Genomic DNA, 8,955 nt, shown 5'->3' with positions numbered 1-8,955 from the left:
TCAACTTCATACTCTAAAAAAATACAGGGTTAATAGTTAAAAAGAAAGTATTAAGTAATTGATAGTTTTAGGTATTTTACTAATAGTATGTACAATGTACATGTAAATGACATAAAGAGTCAAAACTCAATAATTTAGTAATGTACATAACAATAATAATAAAAAGTAAAAATTTATTACATTGATATACATTTGAATAAATTTGTTCATTTTAAATAAATTAATTAATAAAAATAGAACTTAATCATCGATGATTCGATATCATTTTTGGGTGAATTTGTGGAGTGATATCGCCATTGTTAAGAGTCATCCAAAATCATGACACATGTCAATTGTGACACTTGTAAAGGACACATGTCAATTGTGACACTTGTAAAGGACACATGTCAATTGTGACACTTGTAAAGCACACATGTCACAATTTCAGATGAATCTAGGCACTTGGGAAAGCATTCCTCAAATCAACCTGAAATTCATCTTAAGCCATCAATCTTTCTTTTAATCAATGGTCGAGATTCCAATTTTTGAGTAGAATCTTGTAGTACACGTGTCCTAATTTTTGGTTAATTTAATTATTTATATATAAAAAATATAATTCATAATTATAAGTTCTTTCCACTTTGCAAAGTCGATACGAATAAACAAAGGAAAGATGTCAAAAATTGTACGTGGCAAAAGACGATTTGGAAAGTGACAACATGCAATAAAAAGAAAACCCAAACTAACAAACTGAGATGATATCCATATGCCAGAATTACAGAGACCATAAGTTAGCTTATGAAGTAGGAAGATATGTAACAAGCCACTATTTTTATATATACTGATAACGATATTTACATATCAAAATTCTATACAAGATAGTTTCGGGTAGATAAGAGGATTGCTTATAAAATGTAGCCTTACTAAAACTTAATGAATAAGAAAGTATAACTAGAAACCAGTTAGCGATAAGTAAATAACTGATACCTATATGTAAGTACTATGCCCTATATTTAATTGGGTCAAAATAGTACTACCAAAATAACCTAGAATTATAGCTAAGTATGTCAATATTGTTTCTTAAGAACCATGATAATCTGTAAAGCCTCATGTAGCTTTGTGGTCTTTGAACATGGAGGAAACTCGTAGGTCATCCTGCCTCTACTGATTTATCATAATTTGGAATGCAAAATGCCACATTGTCCAAATTAGAGAGATCTGCATCTAGGTGAATGTATGCATCAAAGGCCCTCAAATAATTCAGAAGCCAATCTCTATCAGGATCCTCAATTATACCTCTCCATCTTAGTAGGAAGTTAATGCTTGCTTCCATCCTCAACCACTTTTTGAAGAATTGAATGTTGTCATCACCTAGGGCTTCTAGCTAGCTCTAGACTATCCAATTTTTATTCCATGTATGCTTCTAGAAGGGGGATCCGTAGCCTCTCATCGATGTTAGCTACCACTATCTCCAGCCATAGCAACCAACAGGGGTCGAAAAGGTTGTAGCTCAACCTAACAATTTCCCATTTCTCCACCCCTACCCTAGCAAGGTAGCCTACCCAAAGCCCTATAATATCACTATTAGTCCTCCAAGAATACTCATAATCAAAAACTCCCTCAGCTAGCACTCTACTAATTTTAATTTGACTCATATCATCTATTGGACAAAATAACCTATTCCATCTTTCTTGCTTGACAGGGTTGCAGAAGGCCATACTATGGTTTTCGAAGGCATGATACAAGTAGATATTTGTATCCATGAAGAAGCAGAGTAACATTCAAGGGCTACTATGAGAATAAACGCTTCCAAGCGAAAACTACTAGTTATAGATTTTAGGAGGAAAAAACTAGAATCAAAATGATGACAAGGACACCCTAAGGCCTCGTTTGGTTGTGAGAATAGGAGCGGAATAAGAAAAATTATATACTGGAATTCACCAATTTAACGTTTGTGTGCGAAAAATAAAAGTGGAATAAGAATCCTCCTCTCCCCAATTCACCTTTAAACAGGCATAGTGAAGTTCCTTAAAAAAATTAGAATAAGAATAGTCTATTCTTATTCCATTTTTTATAAAGCAAATATTATATCCTGTCGGGTCTGTGAGTTTACTCTTATTTCATTTTGCCCTTTTCATTTTGCCGCTCAATTTTTCCATCTTCATTCTACCGCTCGATGCTATTCGCGCATTTGAGAGAGCCATCGATGCAAGATTTTCCCTTCTGAGCACATCAAGAATTTGAGAGCACTAGCCTTGTATGCCCTTGATAGTAGGTATGAAGTGAAGCACTTTCAGTTTCTTGGATTTTATATCTTTTTTCATCTAATTGATTTGGGTTTTGTATTTTTTGGCAGGGCTTTTCTTGTGTCGCCAAATGGCCAAACACACTGCATATTTTAGTGAGTGAAGGGAGGGTTTCCAAACACAGTAAATTTTTACCTTCAATATGCTTATGGTTGTAATGAAACAGGCCCTATTATGGATTCCTTTGGCAAAACACATCCTTCTATGGCATCTTCTATGCATTTTGGCTTCATATTTGTTTTGTCATGATAAGGTAGGCTATGGAGCTACCAGTTTCTTTAGGGCACTAGATGACTATTCATTCTCTTTGTTTGTGAGTGCTTATCTTGACTTACTAGGTTATTCAATAAGACCAACCCTATATTATCAAACCTTTCACAAAAATAATTTGAGTGATGCATCATAGCCTAGAATAAGGTCATGACAAAGTTTTTTTCCAAACTTACTACTTTAACCCGCATTTCACCATAGATTGAACAGAGTTTTGGTGTTGGACTAAGTTTATTTAGGGGTGTTAAAGAATGTTTTTAGGACCACCCTGTGCCTCACAATTTGTACACATTAATTGTTCTTCCTTTAAGATAACGTCACTTGCAAATATAATAATAACACTTGAACTTTTCCTGTACCTTGCAACTTTTCCATATGAGGAGGTAAACTGAGGCTCTGGATTCTTAGCCATTTTTGTGTTGTAAACCTCAAAAGTTAAGAGAATGGGAAATGGAAAGTACCACTGAAGGAAAAAGAGAGCCAAAATAATGAAAGTTTTAGATGATTACCTCTCTTTTTTCTTCATTGGTATATTTCCCTCACTTCATTTTCTTATCTGATATCAATAGGATTTCAACTATTGTTTCTATTGGACAAAAAAGTCTCTAAAAGGATCTTTGATTGTTAATATTGTCCAACACCCACAAAAACTTCCGCTATTCTTACAGCCAAATGTTATGTAAGTCTTGTAATTTTTCATTGGTTAGAAGAGAGCCAATACTTTAGATCTATATTTGACTGTTTTTTAGATTTTAGATTTCAATTCCAGCCAAATATAAGCTAAATCTTGAATGAAATAGGAAAACAAATCATGGGAAAAATAAAAAATATTTTATCATTACAAATTTTATAGAGAAGTTTAAGGAGTCTTTTATTTTGGTCAATTTGTCACTCTTTTTAATTGGAAATCTCTTGATTCCATGGCATTCTACAGGAGGTCTATACCTCAGCTGACCTTATAAAGAAGTTTTTTCATTAAGGCCTTCATATTATTCTACATTTAAGATCTTACATAAGAATCTTTGCCATGTTATAATATTATAAGTTTGGATTCATAAATTGCAGAATCGAAATGGTGGTAATGTTAAAACGTTTTGTTACCATTTGAAAGATGCTCCTTTTGGTTGCCATTTTAAAGAGTTATACATGTTTGATTTCCAGGCTGTATAGATGTAAGAAAAACATGTGGGGGTTAATCTAGAGATTTTTTTTTTTTTTTGCATTGCTATAAATGTAATCTTTAGATTGTATGATGGATTTACTATTTGTATATGAAGTAAGAAAACATGAAGGGATTAATCTTAGAAAATACCATGCACAAAATACCACGTAAATAAGGTTTTGTGAACAAAATTTGTCAAACCATGTTACATTTCCTTATCTACCAAGTTTCCTTTGTTCATTGATAATACATTTGGATTACTTAATTTGTTTTAAGGTGGGTGGAACTCATCTCTACAAATCAGAATATCCACCTTTGAAGTATATATTGCCTAATGATTCACATCTTTAATTTCCATTGAATCCACTAGGACATAATTGACATCTAATTGTTTAGTGTGTGGATGATTTTCATTTGGGTCAGAGAACTTCCTTGACCATGTATGTTCTCAGATCAACAAGCATTATTAAATGGCAAATCAGTATTGCCCCATTGATTTAACAAACAACAACTAGACCTGGCAATGTGTTGTGAATCAAAATGATGTAAAATGTGGGTTTTTCATAAAGCCTACAGGTTTGTCCTTATAAATGCTTGGTTTCTCATTTTTTGTCTTTTGTTGATTTTTGTAATTGGAGTGTAGGGAGAACATTCCAACCTTAATTGGGCGAAGATAGCATAACAGTAAATATGTTATAAAAAAAATAGAGTGCAGTGAAATTCATATAGTATTGCCAATTGCTTATAGAAAAATTAAGTATATTATTTGTCTATTAATAATTTTAGGTTGTGGCTAATGTAATGCTAATATGATGGTTATACTACTATGACCAAGATGCAAAATTTAGGATTATGAATATATCATGGAACACTAGTTTTCCACCTAAGAATGAAACATGAGCTCAATGGTTATGTCATTGAGCTAGGTGTGGTACCTACAAAATACATTCCTATTTGTGGTGATGAAACAGAGAGTGATTTGAAAGTCGATTAAAAATTATTTTTACATTCCTATTCTGATAATTGTCTTCCCAAGATACTTAGGAATGCCATTCTTGGTTCTGATCCATAATCACTTTTCAATCTCTGATTAGAATTAATTGTTAATTTAAATTGAAGCAAGGCCATGGCTAGTTGGTTATTCCAAGATCTTCAACCTTTCCAAAAAAGAATACAATAAAAAAAAAAAATTAAGTCATCATATCTTCTACATTGTCCATGAAGCTGTTAAATAGAGAAAACACAACAACAAAAGTAATAGAGATATATCACCAACAAAAGTAACAAAGATGATCATAGATAGAACTACATAAAAATCTATTGGTTCTTCTAATTTATAAAATGTAACAACTATACATATTTATAATATAATGTGATTTAATAGACATTCAAGTTTCAACAACGTTCCTATAAATCTCAATTTTGATCAAGAGAGCCCTAATTTCTTCATCAAAATTGATACCCATAGAAGATAATTGACTAGTAATAGTATTAAACTCATTTAAATGATTTGCAACAGATCCACCTTCTGCCATTTTCATATTAAATAAACGCTTCATGAGAAATACCTTATTTGAAGCGGAGGGCTTTTCATACAGTGTTGCTAGGGTTTTCATCAAATCTTCTGTCGTCTTTGCTTTTGTAATATTAAATTCCACCGATGGTGCCAAGCATAACCGAATGCTTCCAAGTGCCTTTCTGTCCAAAAGATCCCATTCAGCCTCTGACATAGTTCCCTGATTCTTGGCTTTTCCTTCCAACGGCTTCCATAAATCCTTCTGATATAAATAGTCTTCCATTTGCATCTTCCATAACTGGAAGTTCTGCCCATTAAACCTATCAACCCTCAACTTACCCTCATCTTCCATCGCTCCCACTCAACTGTGAGACTCCCACTTAACTGTGAGACTTTCCTGCAGAGGATAACTGAAAGACAACCTGGCTCTGATACCAATTGTAGGGCCCATTTTCCATTGCACCAAAAGCCATGACTGTTAGTGAACGTGGAACACCACATAAATAACCACCTGTGGGTAGGGAGTGCGTCGCATCACCCAACAGTGATAGAAATGATGAGTAGCTCTACAGTCTTTAATTGAATCCTACTCAAACTCTATGACACATGAATGATAAATGTAAACTCAGTTAGACTTATTCCCACATTTTTCTAAATAGATACCTTGTTTTGGTTCCACCCAGCATTTTCCTAACTTGTAGATTCAATTTTTTTTTGCACAATAGCAAGATTCTTGGTATGATATTCAGTAATGAATGCATTAATAACTATAAGTCACCTGTTGAATACTATGCCCATGATTGATGGGGTCATTAAGGAGTTTCAATGTTTCAATTCTACTCAAACTTGCAAACAAATCAACGTTCCAAGGAATGATAAATAATTTTGATCAAAAGAATTCATCTGATAGGAAACATTTAATGGAAGAGACTCAAACAATTGAGTGAAAGCATTAACAATTATATGGCATTTATTTATATAGTAGGGCTTAGACAATTTATTTTGTGGTTAATGTAAAGACTATTTAGATAGAATGAGTTCCTTTCATACATAACTAGTGCATGGATTAAAATATACAGTGTTACTAGGCAGCTCCACTTTGAAGATCCAGTGTCCTTAAACTATTGAGATTAGCAATAGCAGTACTGTATACAGCAGGAGATGATCCTATTACTGAGCTTCCCACTTGCCACATCTAATTTATACTTGTTTGATTGCAACCGAGTAGCAAGGAGACAAATATTTTTATTTTCACACTGCTACTCTCATAAACAACACTCTTGTTAATCACATTGAGACTAATAGATGATGGATTCAGAGTAGCGGTCATAGAGACCACATTGTATGTATCAACAATAGTTGATCCATTACTCAATCTAAAGGCAATCAAGGCTTGTGTTCCAATCATTTGAACCCCATTAGGGCTTATACCCCAACCCACCCAGCCCCTTGAAGCAGTAGGGGCAACCTGGAAAGCTATGTCCAAAGAACCATTCTTTACAACAAAAGGTATATGATAAAGTATCTCTTAAAGCTTATAATTTATTGCAGTTTTCGTAACTTTTGGCCTCAGTTACATTGAATTGTAGTGGGAAACTTGAATTTGAAGTCTGTGTAGATACATCTCATCCAAACAAAAGCACAACAACAAACAATATCATGAACAGAGGATGCCCCATTATTCAAACTGTAATAAATTAGACAGAGTAAATTTGGTTTTGGTTTGACATATGAAAGCTTGATCTTGCGATCTTCAAAGATTACAATATTATTAGGTGCTATATCAAATGCAATTATGATTTTAAGCCAGGAAGATCATTTTTACTGTCTTTTGTTTCCTGTTGTTACATGATATTGCTAAAGGTATATTCGTGATGCTTGCTAATGACTTGTTGATTTGATTTCTGTATTATACTAATTCTGATTGTATTCCTTTTTTCTTCCTTATGTTTGATGCTTATAACATTATTGGTTGATTATAGGATTACTACATGTGTGCACATTGTTTCCTGATGTGATTGCTTAAAAACAATGGACTTAGATTATAAAAGAATAATTGTACACATTAGCGAGACATACTATATTACTCTACCTTTTTGATAATATGCATGTTTTATTGCATAGCTTATATATAGTAAATACTATTGGCATTTCATTACTGTCATTTGTTTCAGATTTCATGTTAGCAAACTGATTTTTGTTTCAAATTTCACTCTCCTCATCTTTGGTACTAATTTTTTTCTAGTTCATCAATGGATCTTGCTAATGATCCAAGGATTCATGGTCTCATTGGTAGGAGGACTAGAATCATGCTTGCACTTGCAGCTGCTCTTGTCACCCTTGCAATATCCATTGCAGCATCTGCACAAGAAGCAAGAAGAGAAAGGCGTAAGCATATAAGAGATGAAATCCCATTTTATAAGAGTATTATTCATTCAAATGAGATTGATTTCCATGACCAACTTCATATGACTAGTCAACCTTCTTTTTTCTATCCACTATTCTTAGGCAAAAAGAAATCATTGGAGGTTCTTGCAACATCACTTTAGAAGAAGAACTAGTGATGTTCCTCCACACACTTGGGCACAATTTGAGGAATCACAAGATTGCTCATAATTTTGGTCACTCAAAGGAGAGACAATTAGTAGATACTTCCATAAGGTCTTGAGGGCTATCTTAGCACTCCATGCTGACTATATATTTCCCGCTAAGCCAAACTCTCCTCCTCAAATTCTTGGGAAGGATCATTTTGATCCCTACTTCAAGGTACATCTCCTATTGCCATATATTTTTTATGTTGATTATTACTCATAATAATATGCTTTTTAATGCAAATTCATGATTTGTAGGATTGTATTGGAGCAATAGATGGGACCCATATATCGACTACTATTGATGTCGACAACCAAGCTAAATATTGTGATAGAAAAGGCAACCTATCACAGAATGTTATGGGTGTGTGTTCCTTTGATTATAAGTTTCAATACTGTAACGCCCCGCCAAGGGATCCAAAAGAATTAACCTAAAGTTTCACTAAGTTTGCTAAACATTTTTTTTTTTAAAGAAGAATGTATAACATACACATAGTAGCAGAAGCAATAACATGTAATCATCGACAAACATACATTGCAAGTTACATTTCTTAAAGATCCCAAGACGTTGAGTCACGTTTAAATTTAATTAAATCTAAGTCTAACAACTATCACATACATATGAAAGAATAATCAAAAAGTCCCATGTCCATAATATACATTTGTTCTGAATGCCTCTCGGCAAATTAATTCAAAATGCCCAATCATCCACTGTACAAGTCACAGGGTATGAAAGGCTTAAAAGAATATACATATGTAAAGATCAAGATACAACATCCTCAAATCCATGATACAAGTACAGTAAAAATATATGAAACTATTCACCATACATGATACATCCATAATGATAAAACATCTATCATAAAATCTAACCATCCATCATAATAATCCAAGAACATAGTGAAGGTAAATGCCAACCACGAAAACTCTAGCCACGGTGACCACGAAATGGATCTCAATGGTAAGAGTAAAAGCACTACCACTCGACCGCGTGGAACCTAAATGGTCCACTCCCACCGCGCTAAGGAGATAGTCTCAAGTCCCAAATAGGATAACAAAACCTATAATCATAAATACTCTCTAAGTCCAAGAAATCCTATAAGTATGCTAACTCAAGGGTTCCTAAAAAGA

General features: G+C 33.5%; 1 pseudogene; it reads right to left on the bottom strand.

Moving 5' to 3' along the window:
* Nucleotides 1-6,317: 6,317 nt before the first annotated feature.
* On the bottom strand, nucleotides 6,318-6,912 carry LOC149534406 (auxin-induced in root cultures protein 12-like; annotated as a pseudogene).
* Nucleotides 6,913-8,955: the final 2,043 nt, after the last annotated feature.

This window comes from Cupressus sempervirens, chromosome 10, assembly GCF_028749045.1.
Source record: "Cupressus sempervirens isolate cs-2001-9-10 chromosome 10, ASM2874904v1, whole genome shotgun sequence".
NCBI lineage: Eukaryota > Viridiplantae > Streptophyta > Pinopsida > Cupressales > Cupressaceae > Cupressus > Cupressus sempervirens.
This window is presented reverse-complemented; position numbering and strand designations above follow the sequence as displayed.